Genomic DNA, 6,189 nt, shown 5'->3' on the forward strand with positions numbered 1-6,189 from the left:
GTCCAGGAAAAGTACCAGTTGGGGCAGCAGTAGGCGCTTGTTGTTGAGCTACTTGCGAGATTTGTGTTTCCAGCATTTTGTTATGGGTAGCCAGGGCATCTACTTTACTTGCTAGTTGTTTAATTTGTTCGTTAGTGTGTACATTCTGGTTTAAGAAATCTTTATTGGTTTGCTGTTGAGAAGCTATGAAGTTCTCCATCATGATTTCCAAATTGGATTTTCTAGGAACATTATTGTTAGGTGTAGATGGGGTCGGCTTTTGATATCCAGAAGGTATGGCTGGGGCTTGACTGGGAGCTTGTCCTGGTGCGTATAAAGCATTATTACTCTTATATGAGAAATTAGGATGGTTCTTCCAGTTTGAGTTATAGGTATGCGAGTAAGGATTTCCTTGAGCGTAGTTCACTTGCCCTGCTTGGATTCCTGTTAGGAGTTGACAATCTGTAGGAGTGTGACCTTGAATTCCACAGACTTCGCAATTTTGAGTTACGGCAACCACGGTGGCTGGAGGTGATACATTTAAACTTTCAATTTTCTGGGCAAGAGCATCCACTTTTGCATTAACATGATCAAGGCTACTTATCTCGTACATGCCAGTTTTCGTTTGAGGTTTTTCTACCATTGTTCGGTCGCTTCCCCACTGATAATGGTTTTGGGCCATGCTCTCAATAAGTTGATAAGCGTCAGCGTAAGGTTTATCCATAAGCGCACCACCTGCGGCGGCGTCTATGGTTAATCTTGTGTTGTACAAGAGGCCATTATAGAAGGTATGAATTACTAACCAGTCCTCTAAACCATGGTGTGGGCAAAGTCTCATCATGTCTTTGTATCTTTCCCATGCTTCGAAGAGAGACTCGTTATCTTTCTGTTTAAATCCATTTATCTGGGCTCTTAACATAGCTGTTTTGCTTGGAGGAAAATATCGGGCAAGAAAGACTTTCTTCAACTCATTCCATGTGGTGACTGAGTTGGAAGGAAGAGACTGAAGCCATCTTCTAGCTTTATCTCTTAACGAGAAAGGAAAGAGACGAAGTCGAATTGCCTCTGAAGTGACACCATTAGCTTTAACAGTATCAGCGTATTGAACAAATACGGATAAATGAAGGTTTGGATCCTCGGTAGGATTTCCAGAAAATTGGTTCTGTTGTACTGCCTGCAACAGTGAAGGTTTAAGTTCGAAGTTGTTTGCTTCGATTGTGGGTGAAGCAATACTCGAATGCGGCTCATCTTGTGATGGAGCGGCGTAATCTCGAAGAGCACGAGCTGGTTCTGCCATCTCGGGTATCGGCGAAGGAAGAAGATTTTTGAGATCAGGAATTTCGATTGGAGGAAGATTGTTTGCAGCACGATACTCCCGAATTCGTCGTAAGACTCAGAGATATCGTTCAACGTCGTTGATTCGTAAGTAATACGGTTCACCTTGTGAGCAAGTGTGTGGCATACAAATCAATGAAAGACAAAAAGGAAAAATAAAAATTGCCTTAGTCTCTACAGCGTAACAGAAGAGTTACGATATCGACTAAATAAAAGTCCCCGGTAACGGCGCCAAAAACTTGATCGCGACTTTATGAGTCTATTGGGGTATTAACTGCAAGTGCACAGTCTAATCGCGTAGTAATAAAAGATATCGATCCCACAGGGACTTAATGAATCGATATACCATTTTTCTAGGGTTACTTCGTAAAGCTAAGGCGGATGATACTTTGACGATTAGGGGAAATAGTAAAACTAAAATTGGATCTAGATTAAATATCAAATAAGCGGATATCGGTATGTAGTTCGTTGTAATTAGGGAATCAAATCTTCGTTGGTTTCTTAGTTTTAAAATAAGTCCTTTCATTAGACACTATTAATTAAAAGCCTTTTCTCAAACTCTCGCTCTGTTGAATAGACCATGATTTTACCTCAACGTATGCTCTCACTATTTAGTTAAAACTAAAATCACTTTTTGAAAACAATAGAATCTATAGAAACTCTTTTTATTAAAATACTAACCATTTAAACACCCTCGTCTCAAACTCTCGCTCTATTGACTTAGATTATATGATTAAACTTAAATGCTTAACTCTCGTCCTCACATTTAACCTTTAAAAATACTTTTTGAAAATGATTAGAATTTAATTAACTCTAAAAATTGCTTTCTCCCTGATTTAAAGTTAATGTCCAATTTACACTGTCCAGTTAAAAGCTCAAACCGTCGTTCTATTGATTTTAACTTCTTTACGTCTTTTACTCTCGTACAAAAACTTTGGTATTAACTCTGTAAATTGAGACCATAAAAAGAGTGACTATATTTTTAAATAAATTTAAACCGACTTAGTTTTGATTCCTTTATTCCGCTTACTTTACATACCGATATCTAAATTAATTAGCCGGACATGCTAAACAGGCCTAAACAATTATCATGCTTAAATACAGCCATATCAGACAAACAATATAGATAAACAACAGTGCAAAGCATATATAAATTAAAACAATAAATTAAAGAACCTGTAAAATTAATAGAAATCTTGATTGTTCTCTAACTTCGATGCTTGAACACTCCACCACAAACCGGTTGGATTTGTTCTTCACAATCTTCGATCAAACAGTAAAATAAAGGCGAAGGAATAAAATACTATGATCCAACGTAAGGTTAGATCCAGTAAAAGTTACACAATAGTCTCCGGTGTAGAAACTATTGTGAGAAAATAAATTCAATGCTTTGGAAATTAACTGGAAAAGAAAAAGGAAATAGAAATTGCTAAGAAAGTAGAATGCTGGAAAATTAAAGAACAAGAAAAATATTGCACGGTGCCGAATACTGGAAAAATTAGAGAGAACCGCAGGGTTCCACAATTGGTTCTATTTATATTCATCCTACAGTAACTGTTTCTTCCCAAGTCCCTTCAGTAGGTTTCCTCACGTTTCAACGAGTCAAGCGGAAGAATAGGATGAACGTGCTTCTGTTACGCGTCAAAGCCAAAAATATTGGAGTAGGGTATGACGTTCGTCACACCATGTGTTACGCTCGTAACACAAAGTAGAAGGGCGTGACGCTCATCACACCATGTGTGGCGGTCGTCACACATCTCAGCGCTTCTCCTTTGTAGTTGTGGGCTGGGCTTTAGTGGGATGCTTTTTCATCCTCTTTTTGCACCCCTTTTCTTTCCTTTTCACACATGCTTCAGTTTATGTTACCTGAAATAAATAGAAGGAAAATACCAAGTAATATCGAATGATATGAAATAAATCGAAACAAATAATAATATAATTTAATTAAATCGAGTCCAAAAATGTGATATTATTTCATGTTATCAATAGGCATCTCCTAGTGACTCACCCTCCTTCTGCTTGAAGTTTAGGATCTCGTATCTTTTTCTCAGTGACACAGATACGGGAAAATATTCCTGCAAGAATGTTGTTTCCATCTACTCCCATGTAGTGATACTGCCAGCAGGTAAGAAATAGAACCACTCTTCGGCTTCATCTGCTAAAGTGAATGGGAACATACGAATCCTTATTGCTTCTTCGTTATGTCCAGGCATTTTCAGCGTTGTGCTCATAGTCAAAAACCTTTGGAGATGCTTGTTGGCATCTTCATTCACTCTTCCAAAAAAGGACCGCCTTTCGAGTTGATTAATTGTGCTGGGATGCAGCTGAAATTGTTCTACATTAACCGGTTGGTTGACAATTGTCATAGGACCACCCGCAGTGTTGTTTCCACCATAGTCACCGAGAAGTCTCTCTGGTGGTGGAGGTGGTGGTGGGTTTGCAACCATGATTTCAGGAATTGTTTCCGCGTCTGAATCTGAATTCTCTGAGTGCACTGAAACAATTTCCTCCTCTTCTTTCTCTATTAATTCCAGTTTTTCTCGCTTAGCTTGTCTCAGTCTAGCGCGAAGAGTTCTTTCTGGATCTGCGTCAAAAGAAAAATCTGCTAAGGCCTTACCTCGCATACACAAGTTAGACAAATATTAGAATTGAATAACAAGATTGTCACAGATAAAATTTTGGTTGACGAGCAACAAAATTTCAATAGAATAAAAATTAAAATAGGTATTTTGGCAATCCCAAGCAACGGCGCCAAAAACTTGATCGGAAAAATAGCAAGTGTACTATTTTTACCGATGTAGTAATAAGGAGTTTTATTTCCAAGTATCGATCTCAGGGATTGCGTAGGAAATACTTATTTTACTTTGATTCTATTAGAACAAAAAGATAATGGTTTGGTTGTTTATGAATTTTAACAATAAACACAACAAACAGTAAAATATAATTGATTAAGATAAAATATGCTAGTGGGAGTGGTTGATTTAACCAGTTATGAATTCAGTCAAGATTTCCTTAATACATATGAAACATTCAATTATCTAACCTCAGAATGTTCTTCCTTAAGTCCTTAAGGAAGAAACTATTAAACTACCAATTCTTACTCAAATGTCCATTCAATTAATCATTGGTTTTAATAATAAACAATATCAAGGTTTACGGTGATTTACAAAAGTTCCTAGTCCTAGGTGATGCAATTATAAACCCAATTGTGTGAAAACCCTAACAATCACAATCCTGTTATTGATAGTCATAGATCTAATTGTATTTGTCCGATACAACAGCATAAGCACATCACACAATTGAATTGAAATTCGTAACATAGTAATAAGGAAATCCATCGTTAGAATTCATAACATCAGACCAAATCAGGACCACCCCCTAGCATTGAGGGTTTAGCCTCTCATAGTATTCAAAGAAATCATAGTATAGAAATTAAACATTACAAAGAATTAGGAGATTTTGATCTTCAATGGGTGATGCCCTTGAATCTCGCCGTCTTCGAATCCTCCGTAGCAGCTATCTTCTCCGGTGTAATGTTTCTCTTCGTACGTCAAAAAGTGTCTTCTCCTTTCTCTCCCAAGCCTTCTAATAGTTTCAGATGGATTTTCCCAAAGCAAAAAGTCCAAACTACCCTTAATGAGTAGAATAGATTCACATGGCAAAAGTTGAAGTTTCTAAGCCGCGCCCATCAACACGGGCCGTGTGTGTACACACGGGTGCCCGTGTGTGCTTTCCAACATGATTATTTTCAGATTAAGTTACAGGGGCATCAACACAGGACGTGTTCCTACACACGGGTGCCCGTGTTAACTCTCTGTTTTTTTGCCTGTCCAATAACACGGGCAGTGTTGTAGCACACGGGTGCCCGTGTTGAACTGCTGTATTTTCATATTTTTGCCTTTCTGAGTATCCCCAACTCCACTATTAGTGCTTTTAAACCTGTGCAACGGCCTGTAACAATAACACTACCAAAACGAAGCGTAAAAGAGACCTTTTTGACATAAACATGTAATAAAATGAAATGCGATACCAAACTTACAAAACATGATAAATGACTCTGAAACAACTATAAACAAACACATATCTTACCAAAGTGATGAAAATACGTCGGATTAATGGTGGGAATTTAATGGAAATGGTGACCGATCACTTGGGATGCTAAGCATCTGTGTCAATACATGTTGAATCATACCACTTGGTTGATATCCAAAATGGATCCAGTCAAGTATATATTTGAGAAGCCTGCTTTAACTGGGAGGATTTCCCATTGGCAGATGTTGTTATCAGAGTATGATATTGAATACTGATCTCAGAAAGCAATCAAAGGTAGTATCTTGGCTGACCATTTGGCTCACCAACCGATTGAAGATTACCAGTCAGTGCAGTTTGATTTTCCTGATGAAGAGATCTTTTACTTGAAGATGAAAGATTGTGATGAACCATTGCTTGAAGAAGGGCCAGAACCTGGTTCTCATTGGGGCATGGTATTTGATGGAGCTATTAATCAATATAGTAATGGCATTGGGGCAGTAATCATTACTCCTCAAGGCACACATTTTTCGTTTACAGCTAGATTGACTTTCAAGTGTACAAACAATATGGCAGAATATGAAGCTTGCATTATGAGGTTTGAAGAGACCATTGATCTCAAGATCAAGCTCTTAGACGTCTATGGAGATTCTGTAACACCCTTCTAAAATACCCCAAATATTTAATTAAAATAATAAACATATATCAGAGTAATTATGCAGTTAAGGGTGTCACACAATCATTCACACCATGTTCCAAAATAACTGTCATGCTCTTTATTTAATCAATTAAACATTTGCATAAATCGCAACGGATATAAATCAAATTAATCAAAACATGTAACAT

General features: G+C 37.6%; 1 non-coding gene across 1 annotated transcript; it reads left to right on the top strand.

The window, feature by feature from the left end:
- Positions 1-791: 791 nt before the first annotated feature.
- LOC127117115 (small nucleolar RNA R71) lies at positions 792-898 on the top strand. Its single transcript, XR_007801875.1, has one exon. It is a non-coding gene; the product is annotated as a small nucleolar RNA R71 (small nucleolar RNA).
- Positions 899-6,189: the final 5,291 nt, after the last annotated feature.

This window comes from Lathyrus oleraceus, chromosome 1 (assembly GCF_024323335.1).
Source record: "Lathyrus oleraceus cultivar Zhongwan6 chromosome 1, CAAS_Psat_ZW6_1.0, whole genome shotgun sequence".
Lineage (NCBI taxonomy): Eukaryota > Viridiplantae > Streptophyta > Magnoliopsida > Fabales > Fabaceae > Lathyrus > Lathyrus oleraceus.